The following is a 10,232-nucleotide window of genomic DNA, read 5'->3' as shown; positions in this document are numbered from 1 at the left end:
TCACCAGATGCATCCCTCAATCTTGGACTTCCCAGCCTCCAGAATCATGAACCAAATAAATTTCTGTTTGTTACAAATTAGCCAGTGTGTGGTATTCTGTTATAGCAGCACAAAACAGACTAAGACGACAATGGCTAGTGACACTCTGAGCAAGGCTGGGAGGCCAGGGTTTGCAAATATGAATAGGAACAGCCTAGAAGGACAGTCCAATGTTACCAACACTTATCTCTGAGTGGTGGGATTAACCAATTATTTTTCACTTTTTACATTTCTGTTTTTTCTAAATTTTTTTTGTCCTAAATACATATTACTTTTTGAAAATTCTTATCAAGAAAAATGTTAAACATACCAAAAGTAAAGAGACTAAAAAAAATTAATCTTCCTCTGTCCATCACTAAGCTTTGGCTATTCTCAACATTCTGTCAAACCTGTTTTATCTCTCCACACCCCAATTTTGTTTTTTCCTCAGTATTTTGTTTTATTTTATTGGGACAGGGTCTCATTCTGCCACCCAGGCCAGAGTGCAGTGGCACAATCATGGCTCACTTGACGCCTCAACCCCTCTGGCTCAAGCAATCCTCCCACCTCAGCCTCCCAAGTAGCTGGGACTACAGGCACATGTCATCATGCTCGGTTAATTATTTATTTATTTTTAGAGACAAGGTCTCACTACGTTGCCCAGTTTGGTCTTGAACTCCTGGCTTCAAGTGATCATCCCTTGCCTCAGCCTCCCAAAGCTGTGGGATTATAGGCATGAGCCACTGTGCCTGGACTTTTCCTGGATTTAAAAACAAATCCTAATTTTTTCATGTGAGGCCAGCAAAGCCCCCTCAAGTTGTCTCCTATGTCCTTTTCAAATGACTTCATTGGTCTTTGACAGTTTCTGTGCTTCCTGGCACAACAAGATATTCCTGCTAGTGCTAGATATTTTTAAATGGTCACAAATTCCTCTCATTCCTGTATGCAGGCTTCTTTGCAATATGACTTTGCAACTTAGAGTTGAATGGACTCTCGAACAATATGCAGCAGGAGAAATGGGAGGATTTTGCTCCCCCAAAGTACAACAAGGCCCTCTGTTAAAATGACATGTTACCTAATTCCTGTTAAAATGACATGTTACCTAATGCCAAAGAGGTTTTATGTAATACAGTAAAATTAACAACATCTTTATCCAGCCTCTCCCATCAAGACATATGGTTTATTTCTCCTACCTTTGAATCTGGACTTGGCCATGTACCTTGCTTTGGTCAATGGAACATTACTGATAGTGTAGAGTAGCACTGCGTTCATTTGGCTGAGGCCATTCTCAGTTTCGACACAAGACGGGGAGGCTGCTCATAGAGGATGAGCTCTGTATTGTGTGGAGGAGGATGGCAAGCTGATGACGTAAGCCCCAATCCGTATTAGTTATCTGTTGCTGAATAACAAAACACTCCAAAATTTACAACCAACAATTATCATCTCATATTATGGTTTCTGTGGGACAAGAATTTGGTAGTTTAGGTAGGTGACTCTAGCTCAGGCTCCCATGAGGTTGCAAGCAGGATGCCATCTGGGGATTCAGTCACCTGAAGGCTTGACAGGGTCTGGTGGGGGTCTATCTCCAAGATGGCTCCCTTACTGGACTATTGGCAGGAGGTTTCAGTTCCTCACCATGTGGGACTAGTGTCCCGACATCTTGGTTTCTGGTTTTTCCCCAGGAGAGTGATCCGAGAGAGCTCATGGAGAAAGCCACAATGCTTTTCTTTTCTTAGAGACAGGGTATTGCTCTGTTGCACAGACTGGAATGCAGTGGTGCAATCATTACTCACTGTAATCTCTAACTCCTGAGTTCCAGCGATTCTCCTGCCTCAGCCTCCCGCCTCACTGGGACTACACGCACGTGCCACCATACCTGGCTAATTTTTAAAGTTTTTTGTACAGACAGGGTCTTGCTATATTTTCCAGGCTAGTCTCAAACTCCTGTCCAAAAGCAACCCTCCCGCCTTGGCCTCCCAAAGTGCTGGGATTACAGGTGTGAGCCACCATGCACAGCTGCACATGCTCTGTATGTCCTGATCTTGAATATCACACACTGTTACTTCTGCCACATGCCATTTACTAAGCAAATGACTAGGGATAGCTCATGCTTAAGGAGATGGGAGAGGGGAAATAGGCTCCACTTTTTTTTTTTTTTTTTTGAGACAGAGTCTGGTTCTGTCACCCAGGCTGGAGTGCAGTGTCACGATCTCAGCTCACTGCAACTTCTGCATCCCGAATTCAAGTGATTCTCCTGCCTCAGCCTCCTGAATAGCTGGGATTACAGGTGTGTGCCACCATGCCTGGCTAATTTTTTTGCATTTTTAGTAGAAACGGGGTTTCACCATGGCCAGTCTGGTCTCGAACTCCTGGCCTCAGGTGATCCACTCACCTTGGCCTCCCAAAGTGCTGGGATTACAGGTGTGAGCCAGCTCCACCTTTTGAAAGGAAAAATATTCAAAACTTTGTGGACATATTTTAGAAAACCAAACTCTCTCACTCAAATTTCCTTTCCCAGCTTCCTTACACACTGCCATTTTATTCACAAGGCAAACACGCCTTACCAGTTTAGTAGAAAATAAGAGGTAAAGTTTCATGCTAAAAACGGAGTTTTTAGTGCTGCAGCTTAACTGTCTATCCTTCTCATTTTGCAGTTACTGTAAACATTGCAAAATGTGAATTGCATGTATTAGAAGTGATGTGTATTGTGACACATTCATCATTTTTTCAATTTTCTCATGTAGATATTTACCATACTCTTCCAGTTATATCCTCTTAGAACTAGCATTTGTGTCTTACCAACATGTTTGATAGTCCAATATGCTGATTTTTGAAGATAGATGTAGTATAAAAAAGAAAAGGGGGATTCAAAGCCTAAGCTTACAGAACTTCCCTTTTTTCCTTTTTTTCTTCTTCTTCTTCTTTTTCTTTTTCTTTTTTGAGATGGAGTCTCACTCTGTCACCCAGGCTGGAGTGCAATGGCACGATCTCGGCTCACTGCAACCTCCACATCCCAGGTTCAAGTGATTCTCCTGCCTCAGCCTCCCAAACAGCCAGGATTACAGGCGTCTGCCACCATGCCTGGCTAATTTTTGTGTTTTTAGTAGAGACGGGGTTCCACCATGTTGGCCAGGCTCGTCTAGATCTCCTGACCTCAAGTGATCCACCCACCTTGGCCTCCCAAAATGCTGGGATTACAGGCATAAGTCACCGCACCAGTTTTTTATTTATTTATTTATTTTTAAGAGACAAGGTCTTGCTATGTTGACCCCAGGCTGGTCTCTGGTCTGGAACTCCTAAGCTTAAGGTGTCTCAGCTTCCCAAGTAGCTGGGATTATAGGCACTCATCCCTGTACCTGACTACAGACACTTATCAAATTAGCGATGAGAAATTTCAGTTTTCTGAGTCATTTCAATGCACTAGAGAACAAACGACACAAAAAAGTTCATCTACATAATTAAAGATATTTGTAAATGGACTTTACATGGGCTTTGTGTTTTCTTTTTTTTTTTCTTTTTTTTTTTTTTTTTGTTGAGACAGAGTCTCGCTTTGTCACCCAGACTGGAGTGCAGTGGCCGGATCTCAGCTCACTGCAAGCTCCGCCTCCCGGGTTCACGCCATTCTCCTGCCTCAGCCTCCCGAGTAGCTGGGACTACAGATGCCCGCCACCTCGCCCGGCTAGGTTTTTGTATTTTTTAGTAGAGACGGGGTTTCACCGTGTTAGCCAGGATGGTCTCGATCTCCTGACCTTGTGATCCGCCCGTCTCGGCCTCCCAAAGTGCTGGGATTACAGGCTTGAGCCACCGCGCCCGGCCCTTGTGTTTTCTATTCCTTTGTGTGTCATCTGTGGTGAACAACCTACACATTCAGCAATGGCTCCCACAAAAGTAAAAAGATACTTGACTACAAATCACAGTCATTTGACAAGTAAAGGGGCTGATTATTGTAAGTAGTTACTAGAATCTTCAAACAGGCTAAAGTTTTTAAAAGTCACAAGTAGCAAAGAGTCAGGAAAAAAATTAGTAGCAGAATTATTGCCTAGGACAGGAAAAGTCATATAGTTAATGAGACACTAACAATACCAGATGGAAACTTAGAGTTGAGTGGACTGTAGAACAATATGCAGCATGAGAAATGGGACGATTTTGCTCCCCCAAAGTGCAACAAGGCCCTCTGTTAATGACATGTTACCTAATGCCAAAGACATTTTTATGTAATACCGTAAAATTAACAACATCTTTATCCAGACTGAGTCAAGAGATGTCACCAATAAATGTAATACCTTAACATTTGTAATATTTGTAAATTGCAATAAAATTCAACGTCATTTTTCCGCTGTAAAGAGCTGCCACAAAATCCATCAAGAAAATGTAGGAATTACACATATATATGCAGCTAACAACAGAAATGCAAAATATGTGAAGCCAAAAAATGAAAGAATTGAAGAGAGAAATAGACAATTCGACAATAATAGTTTAAGATTTATATGTTTCTTTTTTTTTTTTTTTTTTTTTTTTTTGAGGCGGAGTCTCGCTCTGTCACCCAGGCTGGAGTGCAGTGGCCGGATCTCAGCTCACTGCAAGCTCCGCCTCCCGGGTTCCCGCCATTCTCCTGCCTCAGCCTCCCGAGTAGCTGGGACTACAGGCGCCGCCACCACGCCCGGCTAATTTTTTTTGTATTTTTAGTGGAGACGGGGTTTCACTGTGTTAGCCAGGATGGTCTCGATCTCCTGACCTCGTGATCCGCCCGTCTCGGCCTCCCAAAGTGCTGGGATTACAGGCTTGAGCCACCGCGCCCGGCCAAGATTTATATGTTTCATTTTCAATAATGAGTAGAACAACTAGACAGAAGGTCGACAAGGAAATAGAAGACTTGAACAGCATTAGAAACCAACTAGACTTAACAGACATCTACAGAACACTCCACCCAGCAAAAGTGGAATCGAAATTTCTGTTAAGTGCACATGGAACATTCTAAAGATAGACCATATGATGCTCATAAAACAAACCTCAATAAATTTAAAAGGATAGAAATAATACAAATTATGTTCTCCAATTACAATTAAATGGAATTAGAAATCAACAGAGAGAAATTTGGTATATCCACAAATAGGTGGAATTTGTTTTTAAATTATTGACTTGAAGCTCATATAGGTGGAAGTTAAACAACATACTTCTAAATAGCAGAAAGAATTTTTTTATTTTTTATTTTTTTAGACAGAGTCTCACTTTGTTGCCCAAGGCTGGAGTGCAATGGTATGATTTCAGCTCACTGCAACCTCTGCCTCCCGGGTTCAAGCTATTCTCCTGTCTCAGCCTCCCAAGTAGCTGGGACTACAGGTGGCCACCACCATGCCCGGTTAATTTTTGTATTTTCAGTAGAGATGGGGTTTCACCATATTGGTCAGGCTGGTCTCAAACTTTTGACCTCAGGTGATCCACCTGCCTCGGTCTCCCAAAGTGCTGGGATTACAGGCATGAGCCACTGCGCCTGGCTAAGAAAGAAATTTTTAAGGCCGGGAGCAGTGGTTCATGCCTGTAATCCCAGCACTTTGGGAGGCCGAGACAGGTGAATCATGAAGTCAGGAGTTCGAGACCAGTCTGGCCAACATAGTGAAACCCCATCTCTACTGAAAATACAAAAAAATGAGAGGGGCATGGTGATGTGCACCTGTAATCCAGCTACTCAGGAGGCTGAGGGAGGAGAATCACTTGAACCCGGGAGGCAGAGGTTGCAGTGAGCCGAGATCGCACCACTGTACTCCAGCCTGGGCGAGAGAACGTGACTCTGTCTCAAATGAAAAAAAAGAAAGAAAGAAATGTTTAAAAATCAGAAAATACTTTGAGGCAAATGAAAATGAAGGCATACATACCAAAATTTATGGGATACAGCACTAGCAGTGCTTAGAGGGACATTTATAGCTGTAAATGCCTACATTAAAGAAGAAGAAAGGTCTCAAATAAATAACTTAATCTTCTACGTTAAAAAAATAGGAAAGGGTCGGGCATGGTGGCTCATACCAGTAATACCAGCGCTTTGGGAGGCTGAGGCAGGAGGATTGCTTGAGTCCAGGAGTTCGAAAGCAGTCTGGGCAACATGGCAAAACTCCATCTCTACAAAAAATACAAAAATTAGCTGAGTGAGGTGGCACAAACCTGTAGTCTCAGCTACTCAGGAGGCTGAGGTGAGAGGATCACCTGAGCCCAGGGAGGTTGAGGCTGCAGTGAGCCATGATTGCACTACTGCACTCTAGCCTGGGAGACAGAGTGAGACTCTGTCTCAAAAGAAAAAGAAAAAGAAATTAGAAAGAGAAGAGCAAACTAAATCCAAAGCAAATGGAAAAAAGAAATTAACAAAGATTAGAACAGAGATACATGTAATACAGAATAGAGAAACAACAGAGAAAATCAACAAAACCAAAAGTTGGTTTTTTGAAAAGATCAATGAAATTGACAATATTTAGCTAGAATAATCAAGGGGGAAAAAAAGAGAGAAGACTCAAGTGACTGAAATCAGAAACTGAAATCAGTAAAGAGGAAATTTACTACCAACCTTACATAAATAAAAAGGATTATAAGAGGCCAGGTGCAGTGGCTCCCACCTGTAATCCCAGCACTTTGGGAGGCTGAGGTTGGTGGATCACGAGGTCAAGAGATCGAGACCATCCTGGTCAACATGGTGAAACCCTGTCTCTACTAAAAATACAAAAATTAGCTGGGCGTGGTGGTGTGCGCCTGTAGTCCCAGCTACTTGGGAGGCTGAGGCAGGAGAATCTCTTGAACCTCGGAGGTGGAGCTGGCAGTGAGCCAAGATCATGCCACTGCACTCCAGCCTGGCAACAGAGTGAGACTCCATCTCAAAAAAAAAAAAGAAAAAGGATTGGAAGAGACTACTGACCAGGCTCACACCTGTAATCTCAATGAATTGCTTGAGGCCAGGAGTTTGAGACCAACCTGAGCAACATATAGGGACTCCACCTTTTTTTAAAAAAAAAGTTATTTAATTAGCTGGACATAGTAGGATGCCCATAGTCCTAGCTATTTGGGAGACTGAAGTGGGAGGATTGCTTGAGCCTAAGAGTTCAAGATCGCAGTGAGCTATGATCATGCCACTGCACTCCAGCTTGGGTGAGAGAGTGAGACCTTGTCTCTAAAAAAAAAAAAAAAAAGAAAAAAGAAAGAAAGAAAGAAAGAAAGGAAAGGAAAGGAAAGGAAGAAAAAAGTATGTCAACAAACTGGATAACTTAGATGAACAAATTCCTAGATAGACAAAAACTGCAAAAATTACCTGGAAAGAAATAGAAAATCTGAATATATTTATAACAAGCAAAGAAATTGAGTCATTAATCTAAAAGCATTCAGCAAAGAAAAGCTACCAGATGGTTTCATTGATGAATCCCCTCAAATGTTTGAAATGTTCGACCCTTCTCAAACTCTTCCAAAAAATAGAAGAGGATGGAATACTTCCTAACCCATTCTATGAAGTCAGTAGTACCCTGATACCGAAGCCAGACACAAAGACATCACGAGAAAAGAAAACTATGAACCAATATCCCTATGCATATAGACACAAAGATCCATAACAAAACACTAGTAAACAAAAGTTTGCAACGTATAAAAAGTTTTATACACCATGACCAGGTGATATTTATCTCAAGGATGCAAGGTAGGTTCAATATATGAAAATTGATTAATATACTACATCACATTAATAAAATAAAGGACAAAAACTATGCGATCATCTCAATACAATTAGGAAAAGCACTGGACAACATCTAACACCCTTTCATGACAAAACACACTTAACAAATTAGAAATGGAAAGAAATTCTCAACCTGATAAAGGGCATTCTGAAAAACCCATGGTTAATAGCATAATTAATGGTGAAAGACTAGATGCCTTCCCCCTAAGATCAGGAGCAAGACAAGGGTGTTCACCAATTGTAATCCACATAGTACTGGAGGATCCAGCCAGGGCAATTAGGCTACAATATGTAATAAAAGCCATCAGGATGAAAAGGTAGAGGTAAAGCTATCTTGATTTGCAAATCTTATATATAGAAAATCCTAAGGAATCTAACAAAAAATTATTAGAACTAATAAATTTAGCAAGATTGCAAGATATAAGATCAATACATAAAAATTAATTATATTTCTACATATTTGCAATGAACAATCTGAAAATGAAATTAGGAAAACTGTTTCATCTACAATACCATCAAAAAGAATAAAATCCTGGGAATATGTTTAACTAAAGAAGCATAAAATTTATACTCTGGAAACTATGAAAATATTCATGAAACAAATGCAAAAGTCCTAAATAAAAAGAAAAATATTACATGTTCATGGATCAAAAGACATAATTTTTTTATCTTGGTGGTCATATTTATTGGAAGAGCTTGAGAGAAATGAAAATACCGTTTAGCGTAGTTGTGAGTTATCTGCAAATCAACTAACTTCAGGAGTGGAAGAATCCCCAGAATTATTTCTTAATATCAGAATGTATGCAGGTTTCTCTTTTGAATGTCTTGTACATTTAGAGAGGCCACTGTGCAAAGTCTCCTGTTTTCCATACAGGACAAATTCTTTGTTTCAGCCAACTCTCAGTGGAGGGGCAACCAGGACAATGACATCTCCCTGGACAAAGAGCACTGGAATATTCTATTTCATTGATTTATATATCTCTTCATATGTTTCTTCATCAATGTCTACAGCAGTCACAGTTTCTTCCACATCTCCCAAGGTCATGTTTAAATGTTGATCATAAGCATGGTAATCTGCCTCAAAACTCTTGGTCATTTCTCATTTTCACATAAATTAGTTCATCTAGGCTGAGCCTGATAAAATCCAGGGGCTCCTCTACAGTGTTGGTAGTTTGTTGCTGGTCTACATTGTCCGCCATGTTTACAGAAGACGTAAATATTTTAAAATGTATGTATGTATTTATTTTATTTATTTATTTATTGAGATGAAGTTTCGCTCTTGTCACCCAGGCTGGACTGCAATGGCGCAATCTCAGCTCACTCCAACCTCTCTCTCCTGGATGCAAGCCATTCTCCTGCCTCAGCCTACGGAGTATCTGGGATTATAAGCATCCAGAACCACACTGGCCAATTTTTGTATTTTTAGTAGAGACGAGGTTTCACCATGTTGCCCAGGCCTGTCTTGAACTCCTGACCTTAAGTAATCCACCCACCTTGGCCTCCCAAAGTGCTGGGATTACAGGCATGAGCCACCACGTCCAGTCTATTTATTTATTTTTACCATAAGACTTTTTTGTGAATACTTAATATTGTTAAGATGGCAATACTCCCCAGATTGATTTACAGATTCCATGCAATTCCTATCAAAATCCTAGCTGACTTCTTTGAAGAAATTGACAGACTGATTCTAAAGTTTATTTGGAATTGAAAGGAACTCCGAATAGCCAAAATAATCTTGAAAACGAAGAACAAAGTTAGAGGACTCACGTTTCCTGATTTCAAAACTTAATACAAACCAACAGTATTCAAGATAATGTGGTACTAGCATAAGGACAGATATATTGATCAATGAACTAGAATTGAGAGTCCAAAAATAAAACCATGTGTCTACAGTCAACTAATTTTTGACAAAGATGTCAAGATCATTCAATGGAGAAAAAATTGTCTTTTCAGCAAATGATGCTGAGACAACTGGTAGCCATATGCAAAAGAATGAAGTTGGCTTCTTACCATATACAAAAATTAATTAAAAATGAATCTAACACCTAAGTGTAAGAGCTAAAACTATAAAAGTCTTGGAAGAAAACATGAAAGTATTGCAAGAAAAATATTGATTACCTTATATTTGGCAATGGATATTTAGATATGATACCAGAAGCGCAAGCAATCGAAGAAAAAAAGATAAATTGGTCTTGATCAATATTAGAAACCTTTGTGCTTCAAAGGACATTATCAAGAAAGTGATAAGACAGTCCACAGAATGGGAGAAAATTTTATAAATCATATTGCTAATAAGGGATTTATAACTAAACATATAAAAGACATAAAAAACTCTTACAACTCACACTCAATAAAATACAAATAATTAAATTTTAACATGGGAAAACCACAACAAGGTGAAGGGACTTAGCACTATTGAACTGTATATGTAAAAGGACTAAGATGGTAAATTTTATGTTGTGTATGTTTTCACAATTTTTAAAAGTTTTTTAGGCCAGATGGGGTGGCTCAC

The 10,232-nt window shown here is 40.1% G+C and overlaps 1 pseudogene; it reads right to left on the bottom strand.

Moving 5' to 3' along the window:
• Positions 1–8,609: 8,609 nt before the first annotated feature.
• LOC106993040 (U6 snRNA-associated Sm-like protein LSm3 pseudogene) lies at positions 8,610–8,919 on the bottom strand (annotated as a pseudogene).
• Positions 8,920–10,232: the final 1,313 nt, after the last annotated feature.

Source organism: Macaca mulatta, chromosome 13, assembly GCF_049350105.2.
Source record: "Macaca mulatta isolate MMU2019108-1 chromosome 13, T2T-MMU8v2.0, whole genome shotgun sequence".
NCBI classification, from domain to species: Eukaryota; Metazoa; Chordata; class Mammalia; order Primates; family Cercopithecidae; genus Macaca; species Macaca mulatta.
This window is presented reverse-complemented; position numbering and strand designations above follow the sequence as displayed.